The following is a 23,270-nucleotide window of genomic DNA, read 5'->3' as shown; positions in this document are numbered from 1 at the left end:
TTATGAGACTACACTGACATATCAATCAAAGTTCATAATTTACATTAATGTTCATTCTTGCTGTTGAACATTCCACGGGTTTGGACAAATGTATAATGACACATATTCACCATTACAGTATCATGCTATGGTTAAATACATAGAATCATCTCTCTGTCCTAAAAATCCTCTGAGCTCTGCCTATTCATCCCTTTGTTCTCCCAATCTTTGGTCTTTTTAGTTTCTCCATATGAATCTACTTTTTCAACTGTATCTTTCATGAAATCTAAAAACAGATTAAGTAGTTATGATGGACATTCAGCATTCAGTTTACTATTTGTTGTAAGTGTAATATACAGATCAGATTTTGAAGACAGTATGGAGAAATGTAAAATGTCTCAATAATTTTTCATGTTGATTATATGCTGAAATGATAACAGTTTGGCTATATTAAGTGAAATAAAACATGCCCTTAAAATTAATTTCATCTATTTATTCTTCCTTTTTAAATGTGGCTACAAAAAATTTAAATTATATGTGTGATTTACATTATATTATTGGACAGTGTTGCTTTAGAGTTATGATTACTAAACTCCAGAAATATCATTAATAGGAAGATCAGTCATTTTCCAGACATTATGAATAAACTGTCTTCCACCCTATTGCATTAAGTTAATATTAGATAGAATTTAAGAAATTTGCCTGAGTAAACGCAATTAACTATTGACTAACATTAAATCATCATGGACTGATGTGTGCATTCAGTGAAGTGATATAGGGAAATTCAAAATTTTAAGCGTAAACCTATACCATGGGTTCCTGTTTTTATGTGATATCCATGGACCTTATAATCACATGACCCCATTTTACCCATAAACATCACCCCTCATACTGTCCCCAGCACTTTGGTGTTCATCTTCCTCCATGCGGGTCCTCATTCTAATACAAATGCCACAATTTCCCCCCCAAAATGAAAGTAGGCAGACATGAACTAGTTTATTTTTATCCTGAGCTGACAGCATTTTCTCTTCTTTCTACCTTGTCAAATATTAAATATGAAATCAGAAGGGAGGAGGGAGGAGAAGACACTGTAAAGGGTTTTTGGAGAGCGAACAAGTGGAAGGTTATACACCTGCACTCTCTCCCTTCCTCAGTTCTTAGATTCACTGATGCTTCAAGGGGGAAATAACACTTAAAAGTGTTGTATTGGTACTCACTCTCAATCCATAACTCTCCTCTCTCGTCTGTGCTTCTACAGTGCTTGGGGCTGGAGGGAGAGGCGGTAATGGAGACTCTAAAAGTGATCTTTTCATGCTTAGTCAGCTGTCTCCCAGTTCCTGTATCCTGCATGTGATGTGCAGAAGGACATGAGGAAGCTTTGACTGAATTCTGAACAGTACATTATTATTCTGCTCCAACACACGCTCTCAGATCAGCTTTGTTTTGGCCTCCAAGTCAGATGATTTTCATTAGATATTTGAAGTAATCCACAACAAAATAGCAAACCTATATTTAAGTGGGTACAAATGGTTTGCTCACAAAAGAAGAGCTAGGGCATGTACCCATAGTATCTATAAGTGCTGAGAGGGATACCTGACATGTATCATTTAACATTACTTATCTACCACCTCCTTTCCTATCTGAGTGGAAAGATGGCATGATTTTCTTTAACTTGCAAGTCCTATTTTTAAGAAATTAAATAACGGAAGAATTGTGAAGAACACTTGAAGGATGAAGTAAACATAACTCTGATTGTAAAGTTCCGTTAAGATGCAGGGTCAATTTCTGATCTTCCAATGCGCCATGCTAGTTCTTGCTTTATGATGGCTTCTTGTCTGGGATACTCTTCCCATCTCATGCTTACAACTCCTCATCTAACTCCTCTTCATTCTTCAAATCTAAATGCCATTTTCTCAGGGAGGTTAAATATAGTAAAATATAAAGTCAAAATTAAAATAATAATTGAAATTATCATTTCTTAAAACCAGTGAAAGCAGTAAGATGTTGAGAGAAAGTGATAAAGGGTTATCTATAAGTACCCTGATCTTCAGGGCAACTGGAGGTACTCTTCTAGTATACCTTAAGACACATTTGCAGATTTGCCTACGCTTCTTCATAGCACACAGCACAATTGTAATTACCTGTTCAACACCTGTCTGTCTCATTGGACAGACCACAGACAAAAAAACAAAGAGGCTTTCAGCTCAGAACAAAAATAGGCTCCGTGAGGGAATATATTGATCAGGACTACTATTCCCAATGCCCAGCATAGTACCTAAGTATTGAATAAAGATTTATTGAGTAAATGAATAAATAAATGCAAGAATGAAGAAATTACATGTCACATTCATCAGTATTGCTTTACTGAAAAGGATATTTTGGGAAACAGGCCACCTACCATGTATATATGGAAGGACAGAAATCAATAAATAGGGTATCTCATTCACTTTTCAATATAAAGCACTTCAGTATAAAAAGTCTGAACTTGTTATTTAACCAACTGTTAGATATGGTATTTTAAGTGAGCTTTGTCATTATCTATAGCGCAGGAAGTAATTTTAAAATTCCAAAGTTAATAAATCAATCATCTGCATGTGTGTGTAAGCAGGATGTACTATTATCACTAGGAAAAAAGAAACAGGCCGGGCGCGGTGGCTCACACCTGTAATCCCAGCACTCTGGGAGGCCAAGGTGGGTGGATCTCTTTAGGCCAGGAGTTCAAGACCAGCCTGGCCAATATGGCAAAACCCCATCTCTACTAAAAATACAAAAAATTAGCCAGGCATGGTGGCACATGCCTGTAGTCCCACCTCCTCGGGAGGCTGAGGCAGGAGGATTGCTTGAATCTGGGAGGCAGAAGTTGCAGTGAGACAAGGTTGTGCCATTGCACTCCAGGCTGGGTGACAGAGCTAGACCCTGTCTCAAAAAAAAAAAAGGAAAGAAAGCAGAGGTGGATCTTGCAACTGACTCTGGAGAGTGGATCTTGGGGTGTTTCAAACGTCTTTTGTTTCATTTGTAAGTCCTTCTGTATTATTTAGGTTTTTAGAAATCATGTGAGTATTTCTTTCATTAAAAAACAAAACTTTTTTCTTTTCCATTTGCTAATGACTAAACCTCAGTGGTCACTCATTTCCCACTCCACAGCCTCTGCTTTATTATGCTAAATATATTTTTCAAAGTAATTTCAAGTTTCCCAACACTACATCCATGCCACATAAACCTTTATACTCCTGGTGATGTATAGTGCAACATGTTCTACGTAGTATACATCATCTGTTGACTGATTAATGTAGGTTGAAGGTTATCACTATTAACTGAAATTGTTACCAGAAAGGGGTCCTGATCCAGACCCTACGAGTTGCTTCTTGGAGCTCATGCAAGAAAGAATCTGGGGTCAGTCCACAGAGTAAAGTGAAAGCAAGTTTATTAGAGAACCAAAGAAACAAAAGAGTGGCTACTCCACAGTATACTCATGGTTACCTCTTGGATTATACGCTAAATGAGGGGTAGATTATTCATAAGTTTTCCAGGAAAGGGATGGGGATTTCCTAGAACTGAGGGTTCCTCTCCTTTTTAGATTATTTAAGGTAACTTCCAGATGATGCCATGCCCTTTGTAAACTGTCACGGCACTGATGGGAGTGTTTTTTTTTGCATACTAATGCATTATAATTGGCACATTATGAGCAGTGAGGACTACCAATGGTCGCTTCAATTGCCACCTTGGTTTTGGTGGGTTTTGGCTGGCTTCTTTACCCCATCTCATTTTATCAGCGGGGACTTTGTGACCTCTATCTTGTGAAACCAGTAATGCTGACTTCCTATCTCATCCTGTGACTAAAAATGCCTAACCCCCTGGGAATGTAGCCCAGCAGATCTCAGCTTCATTTTCATCAGCCCTTATTCAAGATGGAGTCACTCTGATTCAATCACCTCTGACAAAATGAGCCTTTTCTAATTTAATTTTTTCATTTATCTTTCACACCAATTCTCTGAAGAACACATTATTGTAAACAACCTCCCAGCTTTGGTTATTGTCCTATTTTCTAATTAAGTGAATATCTTAAGAACATATCTTGAAGATACAAGAGTTACCTAATAATCCTCCATATAGAAACAGCCTTAAGGATATGGTGTTCCACCCCAACACCATGACTATGACTCCCTTTGAACATCCAAGGAGCCTACATGATAACCCAATGCAATAATAATATTATTATTATTATTATTATAGAACTTTTGAGGCTATCTCAATGTTTATCCATAACATTCAGCCATACTGTATAATACTATAGTCATACTGTATAATACTATAAAGTCAAAATTAAAATAATGATTGAAATTCTTTTCATTTTTTAAAACTAATGAGAACAAGAAGAGGCTGGGAGAACGTAATAAAGGTTTAATTATCTATAAATTCAATGAAATGTCTGAGTGATCAGACTATTTGTTGCCTATTAGAATCATAGTATCATATAATCATATAATCCCAGAGTTGAAGAGAACAGAAATGAGTCATTTTTTCCAATTTCTCATCCAGTGCTTCTGTTTGCTAAAACATACCAATAAATAATCATCCTGCCTGGGTTGAACACTCTTTCCCAACCAGATTCATGGTGACCCTAAAATGTCCTAACTTTCAGAAAATTTTCCCTTGTATTGAGACAAAACTATGTGTAACTTTCATGGGTTGGTATGACTCATTAAGACTACCCAGAATGAATCCAATACTCATTTCCTATTGGATACTTTCTAACATTTGAAGAGTGTTTTTGTCCTTCGGAGTCTTCTCCTTCCTCTTTACTCAATAGGGTTGTGAATATCCTCCAGTAAGGAAATCTGCCTCTAGAAACCGCATCCACCTATTCATATTCTCATAAGTACTCTGGCATTTATGTCTTCAGGAATGCCTATTATGTTGGGTTAAGTTTTAAAACTATGGGAAGAGCTGGAATGTCAGACATAGAAATCCTTGTCATAGAAGGAAGCCTAAGAAGCCTAAGAAAAAAAATCCAAACATTTGTGCTTGGAAGGAAGTCCCTATGTGAGGTGATGGCTTCCAAGGTTTAAGAGTTTGGAACAAATCCAAGGAAACTTACCCTTTCTCTACCTACACGAATTTGTCTGGAGAAGGAAGTTAATTTTTAAATGTCACTGCATAGAAGCTCTGAATTACCTTCTAGAGCCATGAATATGGAACCTAAGTAGCAGAAGACAGAGCAGACAGAATTTATACATACTTTTTACAAAATCTTTGTCATTTTAATCGCTTAATTTTTGTTTCCCTTATTGCATGACTTAGTTCTGAGGCACCATTTAGTCCTGCTCATTTGTATTCTACATGGATTCAATTGTTGACCTTCCATGACTGTTTCCCCAGGCTTTGAATGGCAATGACCCTGTCAGCAACATCACCTTTACCACCTGTCTGACTGACACCTTTGCATATCCACTGGGCCGGGGTCTTATTAGTAAGTTCTCCTCCCATTATTTCATTAATAGCTTGCCTTCATTAAACTACTCTCCTCAGTTCAAGATAAAGCGCTTTCTCATTGGGAAAAGAACAATATTTTGAGTGCTCATAGAAAACTTAGTTTTAAAATTCCATGCAAATTACATTTTTTTTTTTTTTTTACTCAGCTCATATCACTATTTTTACCCTGAAGGTAATCAGTGTGAAAACTGTCAAAATCTTTGCTTTCCAACTTTTAATTTTCAGAAACAATGGTCTTCCAGTAAGGGCATTTTAAAGCAAAGGATTCAAATTTAGAGTCTTGTCATTTTAAAGAATGCAAAGGATTGTATGGAAAAGTCAGTCATTCCTTGGACTTCTATTTCTTATTTTGTTGAAAGCATTTCAGATGTCTTCTCAGAACTGAAAGGATACAGGGACTATTCAAATGTAAGAAAAAATTCATGAGCACTCACAGAAACTTTGGGGTAAACCAAAATTGGGACTCAAATTGAAAGATGACATTGATGTCTTTCTTGAAATGACTAAATTAAGCTCTAAAATTTAATTATTCCCAAGTCATCATCTATGTTCACATCCATTTTATTATAGCCATATTCTAGGTAATTGTCAAATTCCAATTTGCTTTAATTTTAAGCTGGAGGGGGGCTAATATAAAATTTCAACCTAACAGAAAGTAGTTGGGAAAAGCAGAGCTATCTTTGTCTACATTGTATTGTCTGTTGATAAAGAGAAAAGTATGGAGCTTAACAAACTACACAAGTCATGTGATTGTTGGCAGCACTGACATCATCGATAAAGAGATCACAACTCTTAAGTCTCAGATGTGGCCCAAATCACATGTACCTGTCCCTCTGGGGAAGCTTGTTAAAAATCCAGATTCTGGCGAGGCACGGTGGCTCACGCCTGTGATCCCAGCACTTTGGGAGGCTGAGGCGGGTGGATCACCTGAGGTCACGAGTTTGAGACTAGCCTGACCAACATGGAGAAACCTCGTCTCTATTAAAAATACAAAATTAGATGGGCATAGTGGCTCATGTCTGTAATCCCAGCTACTCGGGAGGCTGAGGCAGGAGAATCAATTGAACTCAAGAGGCGGAGGTTGCCATGAGCTGAGATGGCGCATTGCACTCCAGCCTGGGCAACAAGTGCTAAACTCCCTCTCAAAAAAAAAAAAAAAAAAAAAATCCAGGTTCCTAGGTCCACCTCAACTACATCTGAGAAGGAATCCATTCAAAACAAAACCAAAAACTTTCAGATGTGTGAAAACATACAAAATTTTGCCATGAAACCCCAGTCTTATAATTCCCTTTATGAGTTGGTCATCTACTAAATCTTTCTCTTTGTACACTTTATTCCTGATATTTCAGGAAATGGTCTATCCCACTCCCCTCACACACGTGTCTCAAAGTCCCCGCACAGGTTGCTCTGCAGATGATAATGCAGATGTCAGTGACTTCCCTTAAAAGATCTCAGAATGCGTTTTATCGAAAGGCACATGCCCTGGGTTTTAGAAAGGGTGTTTCATTTCAGGCAATGGGAAATCATACACTATAATTTCTGACTCAGATTAGCATCACAAAGTCCAGGATCTATTTCTTCCTACTCTCATCTTTGGCATGTTCAAGTGTTTTCCACTTACTTTGCAATCTGCAGTCTAGCCCCTCTCTATTGCATCTTATTGTTTGCTTCTTGCTGTTTCTTGAAAATGAAAAGAACAATTGTTGATTGAAGTAATAAAGTTCCCATAAAATGAGGACTTACTGACTGGTTCTCTCCATTAGCATTATAATTCTGACTTGTGATTCAACACTACTGCTTAAGAATCACTTCTATCAGTTTCTAGGATAGCACAATTCAGGATTTGAGTTCTCAGGAATTCATAAATTACTCAGAAGAACTTAACATCTATAGATCTGAACAGTGTTTGAAATTGTGCTTTTTCAGACTGATCAAAAAAGCTAAATCCAATGACTTCCCTAAGCCTGGGTCATCCTACTTTGCAACTCAAAATCTGCCTGGCATATAAGCAATGAAGTCAGGATTTGAAAGCTATCCGTTTGCTCAAAAATGTCCTTTTTTTTTTTTTTTTTTTTTTTTTTTTTTTTTTTTTTTAAGCAAGCCTGCCGATAACCCTGCCAGCAACTTGGAATTAGGACATTAGCACAGTTTATTCAGGCTCCTATTACACAGCAAGTAAAAAGAGAAGATGGCACAGAAAACTCCACGTTATCAGATTAGCTTGTTGTCACCTTGGGGTAAAGAGGACAAGAGGCAGAGGCCTTGGCAATTTTAACAAGGTACCAAGGTGCAGAACCTCAGTTTATAAACTCCTTGAGGAAGTGAACATTTAGCTTTGTAATTTTCAACATAGCTAGCATATCATTCGGATTTAATGAGTATTTGTTGAACCATACTTGGTGCAGAGAGCACCAAGAGGCAAATTATTTGAGGTGCTTACTTCTTACCTTGGCTTCTGCCACTAGAACTCAGTTACCTTGACCTAAACTTATGCTTGTTTATGTTTTATTATCCTGACATTTCTTCCTCTGTGTGTGAGTTTAGATTTCCAAAAGTTTTGTTTCTGACCATCTTATGCTGGAGACAAGGAATAAAAGAACAGATGCTAGCCTTTGTGTGTTTGTGACAGGGTAGGGTGGGGGAATTCTAGAAATACTATTTGTGATCATCTCCCTTTGGAAAAAAAAGAAAAAGTCATTCATAATATGCTGAGGTTTAGACTGAGTATGTTGTGATTTAGCATGTATGATACTTCGTAGAGGCAGCAGCAGTAAAGCCTGCGCTTTTAGTGTAATGGCCACCCAAATCATGTACATTGTACCCAGTAAGTAATTTTTCATTCCTTATCCCCCTCCCACTCTCCTACCCTTCAGAGTCCTCAACGTCTATTATTCCACACTCTATATCCATGTGGACACATTATTTAGCTGTCACTTACAAGTGAGAACGTGTGGTATTCAATTTTCTGTTTCTGGGTTTTTAGACTTAAAATAATGGCAACTGTGTTGCTGCAAAGACATGATTTCATTCTTTTTTTATGACAGAATAATATTCCATTATGTTGGATAAAGAAAATGTAGTGTGTACACACACACGTATGGTAGAATGTATATATAAAATAGCAAAATAATAATACATTATATATATTATCCATATATAAATATATATTATATATGGAATATATATCATAGAATATATAGAAGAGTAATATATACATGGAATATATATGGTATATTATTCTTCCATCATATATATTTTATATATATGTGTGTGTGTGTGTGTGTGTATACAGTGCCACACACACACACTACATTTTCTTTATCCAATTATTTGCTGCTGGACACTTAGATTGATTCCATATTTTTGCTATTGTGAATAGTGCCATGATAAACATATGAGTGCAGGTATCTTTTGATGTAATAATTTCTCTTCCTTTGGGCAGATACCCAGAAGTGGGATTGGTGGATCGAATGGTGGTTCCATTTTTAGTTTCTTTGGAAGTCTCCATACTGTTTTCCATAGAGGCTGCACTAATTTACATTCCCACCAACAGTATATACGTGCTCCCTTTTTTCCATATCATCACTAACATTTGTTATATTTTGACTTTTTAATAATAGCCATTCTGACTGGTGTAAGGTGATGTTTTGTTGTGATGCTGAGCATTTCTTACATGCTTGTTGGCCACTTGTATATCTTCTTTTGAACAATGTCTATTCATGCTTTGGGGGAGCTTTAGGAATAAATAAATGGTTACAAATGAAGCTCCATTTCCAATGTAGCGGTGGGGAGCTGACTGTGTTTTGGTTAGGAAGAGTGGGGAGTGGGTCTAAAGGGAGAGGAGGAACCGACATGGCTTACCATATCAGGAGAATGATGTCCTGCCTGGGATCCCATAGAGGGAACTGCTGCAGGCAGCATGGCTCTCTCGGAGAATGTGTTGAGTCCTCTATCCCCCATTTGTGTTTGAATGAATAGAGCGGTGGGATTGGATCAGCCTAGCCAGAAAATGGCCCAAGGGATATCTCCCCCACAGTAGTCCTCCTGTTAGCCACACTTTTCTAGGGGCGAGAATGAATGCTAGGTGTCTGCAATTATCCTGGCCTGGGTTAGACAGTGAAAGAACATAAACTGGGTCAATTTTTGCCATTTCCTTCTTTGCGCACAATAACACCACTACCAACAATAAGCAAGTGTGTTATTGAGTGGTTTATTTGTGGTAGACACAATACTAATCATTTACATGGATTACCTCTTTGACTACTCCACAGGCAATAAAGGAGATGCTATTTTTACCCTGTACAGATGAAGGAACTGAGGCTTAGAGAGAGACTAAGCGTGTTGTACAAGACCACCAAGTTACTAAGTGCTGGGACCAATATTTGAATTCATTTACTCCTGAATCCGGAGGCTGAACACTTAACGCCTGTACAGCATAGATAGACCCTCCCTCTTCCGTGTGTTAAATCCTAGGTCTTGTGTGCTTTATTTGCAGAAATGGACCATGGAAAACTGGAATGGCTGTTCATTTCTGGAAGCTGTCTTAACAGCCATCTGGAATCAATATGTCCCTAAAGAAGGAAATCACTCAATCTATAGATCTTAGAGGAGATGAGCAAACCTGGACACAGGTTTTGAGAATGTGTGTGGAGCCCATCTTAGATCTCATCAATACACCACAATTTCCACACAGGAGAAAGAAATTATAACCAGCCCAATTTTGACTGGAGAATGGAAAGGCATGCTTATTGTATTATCTGTCTCAGATTTCCTTATCTCAGATAGTTTTTGACTAGTGCTAGAAAGCAATCAATGGGAGATTGAGTTCTTTGGTGACCTTTAAAAATCAACGTGTTTTGTATTGACATTCAACCTGTATGTGTTGATTCCTTGCCAAGGAATAGTAGGTAATGATTTTGTTTTTGTTGGGGGAGTTCTTGCTCTAAGAACAGGATCCTGCATGTTTCCAGAGTGTCCTTCTAAAAGGTCTTGTCTCTAATCGGCTTTAAACATTTCCATGCCTTCTGATTTTGGTGAAAATTCCATGCCAAGGCTCACAAAGCCTTTTTTTTTTTGAGACGGAGTCTCACTCTGTCACCCAGGTTGGAATGCAGTGGTGCAGTCTTGGCTCACTGCAACCTCCGCCCCCAGGTTCAAGCGATTCTCCTACCTCAGCTTCCTGAGTAGCTAGGATTACAGGTGCGTACCACCTCACCAGCTAATTTTTGTATTTTTAGTAGAGACAGGGTTTCACCATGTTGGTCAGGCTGGTCTCGAACTTTTGACCTCGTAATCTGCCTGCCTTGGCCTCCCAAAGTGGTGGGATTACAGGCGTGAGCCACTGAGTCTGGCCACAACCTTTTTTTTTTTGAGACGGAGTCTCACTCTGAGCCCAGGCTGGAGTACAGTAGCCGGATCTCAGCTCACTGCAAGCTCCGCCTCCCGGGTTTACGCCATTCTCCTGCCTCAGCCTCTCGAGTAGCTGGGACTACAAGCGCCCGCCACCACGTCCGGCTAGTTTTTTGTATTTTTTTAGTAGAGACGGGGTTTCACCACGTTAGCCAGGATGGTCTCGATCTCCTGACCTCGTGATCCGCCCATCTGGGCCTCCCAAAGTGCTGGGATTACAGGCTTGAGCCACCACGCCCGGCCCTTTTTTTTTTTTTTTTTAACCACACTTTGTGTTATCCAGAACTATTTGCAAGTCCCAAAATGTGCCTACCCTCTCACCCTTTTAGGTCTGATGCATACTGATCCCTCTGCCCCAAAATGGTCCCCTACTTGTCTACCTGGCCAATTCCATTTAACTCCACCCGAAATATTCATTTGCATTTGCTTATTCTGAGTCAAGTCTCTAAATCATCTTCCCCATGCTGAATGAAAACTATGGGCTCATGCTTTCACTTGTGTCTACAGCCTCGCGGGTGGCCAAGAGCTCAGTCCTGCTGTCTTGCAGTGGGGTTCCAACCATCCTTCAGCTACTTACTGAGTCACCTTCAAGTAAGTTATTGATTTCTATGTGTCTCAGATGGGATGTGTAAAATGGAATATGAATAGTATCATATGCAAAGATTATTTTAAGGATTAAATAACACCATAAGTAAAGGACTTAGCATAGCACTTGACTCATTATAAGTTCCCCGTAAATATTAAGTGATAATCATAGATTTGTAAAACTAAATTGCTTTGGCATATTAATTATCAATATCTCTCTAAACTACACTGAGCAGTTTGAGATCAGGAACTGATGTTTTGTCTTTATTTCTCGTACACTGAGCACATTATTTCTCGTACATATGAAGCACATAGTAGGTGCTTCATAAATATGTGTTAAGTGAGTGAGAATTAATCATCATAAAGGTGATAAATGAACAAGATCCTCATGCATAAATATAGCAATTGTTTAATTATTACATTAAACAGGCCTTAGGGTTTAAAGCTCTCCTAAGGACTGTTCACCTGCTGGAAGTTTGACTTGCTGCACTAAGTATGGGCACATTCATAACATGTAAGCGTGAAATGTCCTCTTTATTACACACTGTAAATCCATCAGACATGGAAGCAGAGGACAGCTTCAAGATTAGAGCCTCTAGGTGGAAAGAGATTGTACAAACTTGGTCCTCAACTCTTTCCCTCTCTTCACTGTGTGAGATGGTTTCTGCTGCCACCAACCAGCATGCAGGGCACCAGAAAAGACTCCACTCCCCTTTGTTAAAACTCTGCGTCAGATGTGAACTACAATCCCATTCCTTGCACACTTACAATAGCTGTCCTAAACTTTCAAGAACACAAAAATGACTACATTTCTCAAGTACAAGTTTATGGCAGTGAAACTAAGGAGCCCTAATATCCTGGTACCCCTTCATCCACACATGGAAGCTATGGTCGATTGGTCCATTCCTTCCACAACTGCTCTAGGTTCTGTCTGTACTACAGAAGTTAGAAAGATACCAACTACATTTCCCAAATGTTCTTGCAGCTGGGTTACAGATGTGACTTGGGTTCTCCAATGACTTGCACTGAGTTAAGTGGGGGAGAGAGGGAAGTGAGAGCAAGAGAATAGGGCAGCATCCATTGTGCCAGTGGGGTTCTCATGAGCATGTGTGTCCTCCCTCAATCCTGGACTGCACGTGGAGTGCTGCTGTCCTAGAGTCAGCACTGGGGTCAGTGGTGTTCTGAGTCCCAGGCTCTCATGACAGCAGAGGCAGCTACCACCCATCTATGCTATTTCTGTGACGTTGTGTTTAGCGTTATTACTAGAACACCCAGTCTGAAACCCACTTCCTCCAGCATAACCACAATTTTGTAAGCACCTAAATCCTGGTATTAAATTTTTTTTCTGCTGAAAATAGCTGGATTAGTATTTCGTAATCCTTTTCCAGTCCTTCTTTGCAGCTTTGTTGTTGTGCTATGGTTGTTTTGTTCTCTAGCCAATATCTCCCCTCTTCTTGGCTCCCCTTTCTTGTCCCTTCAAATCTACCCAGGCTGCTCTGGAAAATGACTAAATCATGTTGCCTTTCTCCACACAGGAAGTCCAGGGCCATACTTCTTGGCTCTCAAATCCATATTGAGGTTTTAAATCCCACTCAATTTGCTTGTAAGTCCAAATGTTCAGCTCCTTAACGTGAGGTACACTGCTCTTTACAAATGATTTCAGATGTGATTCAAATGACCTCAGACACCTGTTGAGTCCCAGTGAATCACTGTTTCAAATGAGGGCTTCTGGGCCTACTGTACTTGTAAAAAACTTTCCCTCTTTCCCTAGTGTGAAATGGCTTCACCCACTACAAGTCTTTCACAGAAGAATACCCCAAGAATACCAACCTGAAAGACAGCCAAGAACACAAACTCAGTAACAAATAGATCTTGAAAACTGGCACACATAAAACCTTGGAATAGCCACAGAAACGGAGCCCCAGCTTTCACATATTGCAATGTACTTTAAACAATACAACCAAAGACCTGTGCTTCTGTGTTACATCTTACTCCTTTCCTTTCCTTTTTTTTCATTCAATTGCTATTTTTAGATTTTTCCTATTAAAAAAAAAAAAAAAAACAAGCCTGGGCGCGGTGGCTCACGCCTGTAATCCCAGCACTTTGGGAGTCCGAGGCGGGCAGATCATGAGGTCAGAAGATCAAGACTATCCTGGCTAACATGGTGAACCCCCATCTCCACCCAAAACACAAAAAAATTAGCCGGGCCTTGTGGCAGGCGCCTGTAGTCCCAGCTACTCGGGAGGCTGAGGCAGGAGAATGGAGTGAACCTGCGAGGCGGAGGTTGCAGTGAGTTGAGCTCGCACCACTGCACTCCAGCCTGGGCGACAGATCGAGACTCCATCTCAAAACAAAACAAAATAAAAAAATCCTTTTTAAAACAGAGACAGGGTCTCAGTACATTGGCCAGGCTGGTCCTGAACTCCTGGGCTTAAGCAATCCTCCTACCTTGGCCTCCCAAAGTGCTGGAATTACAAATGTGAGCCACCATGCTCAGCCATTTTTCCTCTTCCTAAGAGAGGAATTTTACCATCTTATGCTAAGATCACATTTTCAAAATGCTAGCAAGTTACATGACCAGGTCTTGAGCTCTTTGAGAATAAGAACTGTCTTACCCATCTATCTCTCTTTTTCATTGAGACAGAGTCTCATCAGTTGCTCAGGTTGGAGCCTCCACCTCCTGGGTTCAATCGATTCTCCTGCCTCAGCCTCCCCAGTAGCTGTGATCACAGGCATGCGCCACCACACCCAGCTAATTTTTGTATTTTTAGGAGAGTCGGGGTTTCACCATGTTAGCCAGGTTGGTCTCGAACACCTGACCTCAAGTGATCCGCCCTCCTCAACCTTCCAAAGTGCTGGGATTACAGACGTAAGTCACTGCACCCGGCCTGTTTTACCCATCTCTCTATTCTCAGTATCTAGCATTGGGCCTGGCCCACAGTTACCATATACACTTCAGCAGCAATTCTGTGATACCAAATGGGTGTCCTATAAATCAATTCCATTCTGACTAACCTCCCGGAGTTAGCACAGTCCCCACAGGGTAAGGGGCTTAGTCTCATAAGAGTGCCTCCTTTTCAGATGCCAGCTACAAGTCTCAGATGTCCCCAAACTTCTTTTACTTCTGCCCAGTCAGCTACAACTTTGGGGATTCTCACAACTTCCTTCAGGTTTGATAATTCACTAGAATGATTCATCTAGTGCTAACTGAAAGCACTATACTTACAATTACTGTTTATTATAAAAGATACAACTCAGTAATAGCCATATGGAAGATATAACAGGCTAAAGTCTGGGGAAAGAAAAGTGCAAAGGTTCCACGCCTGTGGAGTCAGGGTATGCCACCCTCCTGGTATATTGATATGTTCACCAACCTGGAAACTCTCTGAGCCTTGTGTTTCATTACATAGATTTCACTACATAGGCATGACTGATTAACTCACTGGCAGTGTGTTTGAATTCACTCTCTGCCTTCCTCCATTCCCTGAAGGTCAGGGGTGGGTCTGAAAATTCCAACCCTCTAATCACCTGCTTGGTCTTTATGACATGGCCAGACCCTCCCTTGAAACTATCTAAGGGCCCACCATGAGTCATCTCATTAGCATAAATTTATGGTAGAAAGGAGCTCATTATGTAAAACAGAAGACACTCCTATCAGGAAAATTCCAAGGGTTTTTGAAGCTCTGTGCCAGGAGCCAGGGACAAAGACCAGATATATTCTTTATTATATCACACCATCTGAGACACATTTGCCAAACTGAGTTGAGTTGGCTACCTCCAGGTTCCCATTAGTCATTTTATGAAAATTAAATTAAAGGATCTTCTGCAATTCTAGCCTCAAAGTGCTCCCACTGGAAGTAATGTTCTTTAAGCCCTTCCTTGAATATTCATTTAAAACACAGCTTAAATAACCCCCCAAGCTGAAAGCCAGAATTTAAGTACCTTTTTAACTACAGGTGATAGGAAATGAATCTCACCACCCCAGATGGGCGTTTAAGGCTTGAGTATATTTACTACTAACGTGTTTATATCACCTTTGAAGTTGCTATTGTAGGGATATCAGATACCATTATGGCCCAGGCTCTGGGTGAATATACTGCCCTGCCAGCTGGAGTAAATGTCGAACACTTTACGTTTTATCAAGGTAAGCAAACAATAGAATAAAACACTTCTTTGTGCATCTGACTGGTGGTGTTTTTTACTATGAAAACTGAATAAGAGAATAGAGATGTACAGATACTATGCTTCAGTGTTTTCATCACCTTGCTTAAGAGAAGAAAACATACCAGGAAAAGGTTTGCCTTTGCATGAAAGGAAAATTTTAAATAGATAGATAGATACAGATATTTACATATATGTATACATATGTACACATATACACGTATTTGTACAAATACACATATTCTTATCCTTATGTACAAATGCATATATTCTTATGTGTACATATGTGTGTGTGTATATATATAAATGCATGTATTTTAATAGACAGAAAGCTTTTTTCTGGAAAGGAATAAATAGCAAATATTTTAGGCATTGGGGTCTCTATGGCAACTAATCAACTCTGCTATTGTAGTGCAAAAGCATCCATAGACACGTAAAGGAATGACCATGTCTGTGTTCTAATAAAACTTTATTTATGAACACCAAAATTTGAACTTTAATTATTTTTATGTGTCACAATATTCTTTTGATATTTTTTAACTATTTAAAAATGTAAAAACCATTCTTCACTCAACTCATACAAAGAAAGGCAGCAGCCATAGTTTGCTGACCCTTGACCAGTAAGGTTAATCTCATGATGATGTCTCTGCTCAGGCCACGTAATCTGAATGAAACTGAACTCGCTGGGGATTCCAACAAGTAAGTTATCTGAACTCCATTGGTTGTAAAAAGAAATCCTTATAAATAGTATCCTTCCATCTCTCAGCCCACTCTCACCTTTCTCCCCTGTTTCCCTCCTCTGTCTCTGTGTCATTCCTGATAGACAAAAAGGATTTAATGGAAAATGTGCTCCAGCTACTTCCAACATTGACTGCTTATGCTATTAATATCAAGGTAACATGGCTGGTGACAGCTTCTTTCATTGATTCATAATTCATGTCCCTGTTAAAAGGTATCTGATCCTATAAGTTATACATATTTCACTCTGAATATGCTAATCTCGTCAGTTTAAATAAAAATAAGACCACAACTTATTTCTTCCCTCATTGGGGAACTAAGGGAGAAAATGTCTCTGTTGGTGGGGGGGGAATCCCAAGACCTGGAAAATACCTCTGACTCTGAAAGATCAAATCCTATTGAAACCACAGTGAAAGCACCTCTTAGAGATTCTGCCCAATTCAATGGTGTGCGTCCTATGGCAGCATGGCAGTATTTCAGATGTACTAGCTTTATAGAGTTTCTAGAGATAGCTATTCTTGGCAAATATATTTCAAGAAGTAGTCATATTTTTTTAAGTGTTTTTTAAAAGTCTCTGTTTAAATGAATAGGTTCATCAATCAGAAAACCCAGAGGCAGGTGGGGTAAAAAAAAAAAGGGCAAAGATTTTTTTATGTTATTAAAGGAGAAATTATATCTGAGGCCTGAAGCTCAATTTGTGAAGAGCATGATCCACAGGACTCCTGTTAAAGTTAGGCTGCTGCTGAGACACTTCAAAAGATCATCTTTATTACAGAACAATTGCCTGACCCAGTTTCCTGGTCAGCAACATACTTTTGTAGAAACTTCAGGAGCTGATGAAAAAGCTCAGCAAAGTTAGCAAGGGTACTTTCATCTGTGGCTCTCGGGAGGGGAAATATGAAAAGGTTTCTAGGTCTCTTGGATTTAGCACTGCCAGGTCTACTGGCATAGAAGCAAAGAATGAAACAAAAGATATGGACATGTTATAAAAGGCAGTGTCTAACTTCTTGGCAAATGTGCTTGCTATTATGGTTTGTAGAACACAGAGGTCTTTCTGTATTCATAGTCTTTTGCCTGTCAAAATATTTTGATATTGTAATAAAACCCTACAGTAAAATACATCTTGCCCATTGAGTAAGGATTCACTGCTTCGGTATAAAAAGATATTCTCTGCCCATTCTTAGGCCTCCTTGAGAAAAAACTCTTGGTGCCCAAGCATCTAAACAATATTTAATTTGGAATTCCGACATGCATCATAAAACTAGCATAAAGAGCAACAATGTATGTTTTAATGATTTCAAAGGGGAAAACACATTTCCACAAATGGCTCTAAGTTAAGTTCCCTTCATTGCTTGCTGGAAAATATGACATCTTTAAACAAAGCACTCTTGAGCTTTTTATTTTAAGCATCTGTGCACTTATATTTATCAATAAAAATAATCTTTCAAAAGAACTATTCTGTTTTATAATTTCCTCTTCCAGTTTGATTTTTTTCTTTAGATTTAATTTTTAGAATGTCTTCTTAATTCATTTTTAAACTTACTGCTTGTATTAGTTTCCTAGGGCTATTGTAACAAGCTACTAAAACCTAGGGGGCTTAAAACAGAATCTATAGTCTCACAGGCCTGGAGGCTAGACCTCTGAAATTAAGGTGTTGTCGGGGCCATGCTCTCTCTGAGAGTCTAGAGGAAACCCTTTCTTGCCTTTGCCAGCAAAATCCTTGGCATTTCTGGACTTGTAGATGGATCACTAGAGTCACAAAGCCATCTTCTCCCTGTGGGTCTTCACGTCATCTTCCCTCTATGTGCCTGTCTGTGTCCGGATTGCCTCTTTTTTATAAGGATATCAGTCATATCAGATCAGGGCCCAGTCGAATGATCTAATCTTAACTTGATTACTTTTGTAAACACCTTATTTTGAAATAAGGTCATATTCTGAGCTACTGGGGGTTAGGATTTTAACATATCTGTTTTAGGGAGACAATTAAACCCATAAACATTTATACTGTTATGCATTTAATAGAATAAAAATGAAATTATTTATACAGTAAGTAAATAATGCCATTGGCTAAGAACATTCAACAGCACCAAAGAAGGCAGTATGATCGCTGGACGCGGTGGCTCACACCCGTAATCCCAGCACTTTGGGAGGCCAAGGCGGGTGGATCACCTAAAGACGGGAGTTTGAGACCAGCCTGGCCAACATGGAGAAACCCCGTCTCTACTAAAACTACAAAATTAGCCGGGTGTGGTGGCACATTCCTGTAATCCCAGCTACTCAGGAGGCTGAGGCAGGAGAATAGCTTGAACCCAGCAGGTGGAGGTTGCGGTGAGCCGGGATTGCACCATTGCACTCCAGCCTGGGCAACAAGAGCGAAACTCTGTCTCAAAAAAAAAAAAAATGACAAAGAAGGTAGTTTGATCCTAAAGTTATTTCCAGGCATCTTAGGCCTTCACAGCCTGGGGTGTTTTCCCACTCATTCCAGCTTGATCTGGCCCATGCCAGTGTAACTGTAGGACAGAGACAGGTCTGAATCTCCTCTGGCAGGGCTTTTCCTGAAGATTCCTAATAAATGTCTGGGCACTATTTCTGACCATCTATTAATATTCACTTCAAGAACCTCCAGGTGCCACCAGCCATGGTTTCTTTACAAATGAGGCAGCACCAAGGCAGTAGAGAAGCCCCAGCTGCAATCACTGTGTAACTCTTCTGATATAACATCACTCCTGGCTGGTATGATGGCACCGGGCAACAGCAAGGCTCAAAGACCTCTCAAGCCCTTCACATTTGCATGCTGGGAACAAGGGCTACAAACGGAGATACATGTTAGAGCCTAGAGCAGTGGTTCTCAATCTGAATCACCAAAGAGATCTAAAAAACATCCTGGCTCCTGGTGCTCACCCCCGTGGTTGTGACTGAGTGGAGTTTGCCGTGCAGCCAAGAGCACCAGCATTTTCAAAGCTCCCCAGACGTTACTAATGTGCAGGCAAAGGTAAGAACAGCTGGTCTAGCTCAGAGCTCCTCAAACATTAATGTGGATAGGAATCACCCAGGGAGCTTGATGAAACAGATTCTGATTCTGCAGGTCTGGGGTGGGGCTTGAGATTCTGCATTTCTGACAAGCTCCCAGGGATGGCTATGCTGTTGATCACTAACCGTGCTTGGAGTAGCCAGGAACTTCTCAAACTTTACTGCACTATGGAATAATCAGCAGAGCTCTTAAAAATACTGATGCCAACCCCAGGCAACAGAGCAAGACCACATCTCTACAAAACAAAGGTTTTTTAATAAGCCAGGTGTGGTGGTGAGTGCCTCTAGTCATAGCTACTTGGGAGGCAGAAGCAAAAGGATCACTTGAGCCCAGCAGTTGGAGGCTGCAGTGAGCTATTATCATGCCACTACACACTAGCCTGGGGGACAGAGCAAGACCCTATCTCAAAAAACAAAAACAAAAACAATTTAAATAAATACTGATACCTAGATCTCATCTTCAATAGTTCTAATCAGCCAGGAGTGTTACTTGAGTGTCAGGATTTTTGAAAGCTCTCCATGTGACCACATGATCTAAAGTGCAGCCCAGGTTGATAGTCACTGTTATTAAGAAAAGGGAAAAAAATCTTCAGGGGTTCTGACAATCCTACAATATGGGCACTGGGTATTATCTTTCATGACAGCATCAGCAACCAGCCACACATCTGCTCATGCTATAAACACAGGTGTACCCACATGCAACAAGGAAAGGTTGCACCAGAGAGTCATTTGGCACCTCATATACTCCTGATGTTCTAGCTTTAGGTGTCCAGCCAATATTCATTCTGCTGTTGCCACTGCTGTGTGATCAGCGTTACACTGAGAAGCATCCTAGTGATGTCAAACCTTCCTCTTGAGTCATTCCCAGGATCTAAAAATGATTGCCTTTCTTGTTCATGTCTCAGTTGCCCCCATAGAAAGAAGCCTGGCTGGTTTTACAGGTTCTCTGCAAGACAAGAAAGACTGGACTAAATGTCCAAAGGGGGTGCTACTCAAGAAAGTTCAGCTGGGCGCAGGGGCTCACTCCTGTAATCCGAGCACTTTGGGAGGTCGAGGCAGGCAGATCACCTGAGGTCAGGGGTTTTAGACTAGCTTGACCAACATGGCAAAACCCTGTCTCTACTAAAAATACAAAAATTAGCCGGGCATGGTGGCGGGCACCTGTAATCCCAGCTATGTGCAAAGGAAGCTGAGGCAGGAGAATCGCTTGAACCCAGGAGGTGGAGGTTGCCATGATCAGAGATAGCGCCATTGCACTCCAGCTTGGGCAACAAGAGTGAAATTCTGTCTCAAAAAAAAAAAAAAAAAGAAAAAAAAGAAAGAATGTTCACTTGATATCTGAATATACGAATGTGTCAAAGTACAAGAGGTGGAAACAGAAATGAGGGAAAAGAATTATTTATTGTGATTTTAAAAATTAGATTATGTTCATTGGTGGTGAGTGAGGGGAACATTCTCATTCTCCATGAAAAATTGTTAACATAATCCATAGAGCACATGAATGTGACTAAGTATTCATGGTAAATGCAAAGTGCTACTGAGTCTGACTTCAAGGTTTGTGCAGCATGAACACAAAGGCTGCCCAAGGGACTAGATCTATGTGCACAACAAACTTTTGAGGAGAGGTGAGAGAGGATCACCTGGCAGAAGGGAGAAAGCAGATAAGGGGTGATATTTAAGGAGGTTAATTAAATCCTTTTTCACTTTGGTCAGCCACAGCCTTCCTGAGTCAGCCTGAGAACTGAAACAAGCTTTTATAACAGTGGTCGAAACAGTTGGAGCAGAACTGCGTCCCCAGTGAAGGAGGCTGAATACACCCCTATCACCAGCACCACCAGATGGTATGGACATACATTCAGTCCTAGTTTACGCTGGTTATCCCAGCATCTGAAGTGGTTCAACATTTTAGTACTTTTAGTGTGTCTGGGTTCAGACAAAAAATGGTCACCCTAGTCAAATACAACCTGTGTATTAGGAACTGAATTGTGTCCCTCTCAAAATCCATGTTGAAGCCCTAACTTCCATATCTCAGAATGGGACTATGTATGGAGATAAGTTCTTTAAAGAAGTGACTAAGTTAAAATGAAGTTCTTAAGGTGGGCCCTAATTCAGTCTGACTGGTGTCCTTACAAGCAGAGGAAATTTGGACAGAGAGACACCAGGGATGTGTGTACACAGAGGAGAGACTGTGAGCACACAGGAGGAGGTGGCCATCTGCAAGCCAAGAAGAGAGGCCTCAGGAGAACTAACCCTGCCAACACCTTGATCTTGGACATCTAGCCTCAAGAACTGTGAGAAAATAAATTTCTGTTGTTTAAGCCACCCCATCTGTGGTATGTTGTTATGTATCTTGCACTGGGGAAGTGGTAATTGGAGTTTCTTTAAGGATGTAAATTTCCTCTGGGTTGGATAGGAGCAGAATTCTATGTGTATTTATTCATCAGTTCTCACTACATAACAAACAACCACAAAATCCCAGCAGCACAGAAAAATAAGCCGCATCTCATGCTCATCAGCAGACTAGCTGGGATTCTGTTAATTTTGCCTGAATGCCATTTGACTTTTCTCCAGGTTGCAAGTCAGGTCCAGGTGCCACTTGTCCTGATATTAGCATTTCCATGGGGCGTGTTCTCCTCATGGTGATGGCAGAAGAGGGCAAGACCAATCATGCTAGCACATTTCAAGTCTTGGCTTGAGTTGCATCTGCTAATGTCCCATTAACCACAGGTCAATCCCAAAGTCAAGGATGGGCAAATATGCTCCACCCACCACAAGGCCATGGTAAGGGCATGGATATAATTATAATGTGATTGAAAAGGGCGTGAGATTAATTATTTGATCTACCACACCTCGGTTCATCAGTATATCTGTAGTGGTTGAGTGGCCATGGACTTGGTCCTAATAAATGAACTTTAGGGCCCTACCATACAGAACAATTGTCTATCTAGAACAATTGTCTCCAACAACTTTCTGGGTAACTGTCATTTCTCATTGCCAAGACTCTGCTTCCTTTAAAAAGAAAACAAAACAGAAAAGGCATATTAACTAGATTGGCAATTGTAACACACAACCACTTGGTGCTTTTGTTTGTTTAATCGGTTGCAAATATTTAAAAAGATTTCATATGAAAATCCAGTTTATCTTAACACACTGGAGAAACTGACAACATTGAGCATCAAGGCAACACTCATCAGAAGTGGATTTGCCTCTGTCCATTTAGATGTCTGTGCTCTGCTGATGCCATGGTCCCCTCCAGGTGACTTCTCTCATCTAGGTTCTGTGCTTGCCTGCTACTGACATTTGAGTTTGAGCCTCCAAACTAGACTATCAAGCTGTAACATTCTGAGGTTCTTTACAGACAGAATATACTTCCAATAGAAACTAATTCCCAATATTGTTCTTCAGACAGTCTCTGGGTTTGATGATGTTCAAGTTTGGGGAGAATTTCTCACAGCAACTATGTTCTTGACATAGAGATTATTCCTCAAACTCTTGATTCACAATCAGAAGGGAGTGCCTTCTGTGATGCTGTATTAGTCAGGGTTCTCTAGAGAAACAGAACCAACAGCTATATAGAGATACAGTATAAGGGGATTTATTATAAGGCATTGGCTCACCCTGATTATGAAGGCTGAGAAGTTCTATCATCTTCCATCTGCAATCTGGAGAACTGGGAAAGTCAGTGTTGTAACTCAGTCCAAGTATGAAAGTCTGAGGACCAGAGGAACTGAAGTGGTAAGTCCAAAGACCCAAGTTCTAATATCTAAGGGAGGAGAAGATGGATGTCCCAGCTCAAGAAGAAAGAGAAGAAACAAAAAGACAAAGAAAAAGGTAGAATTCACCCTTCTTCTGCCATTTTGTTCCACATTTTCTTC

Source organism: Papio anubis, chromosome 13 (assembly GCF_008728515.1).
Source record: "Papio anubis isolate 15944 chromosome 13, Panubis1.0, whole genome shotgun sequence".
NCBI lineage: Eukaryota > Metazoa > Chordata > Mammalia > Primates > Cercopithecidae > Papio > Papio anubis.
The sequence above is the reverse complement of the archived record's forward strand: the minus strand, read 5'-3'. Positions refer to the sequence as shown.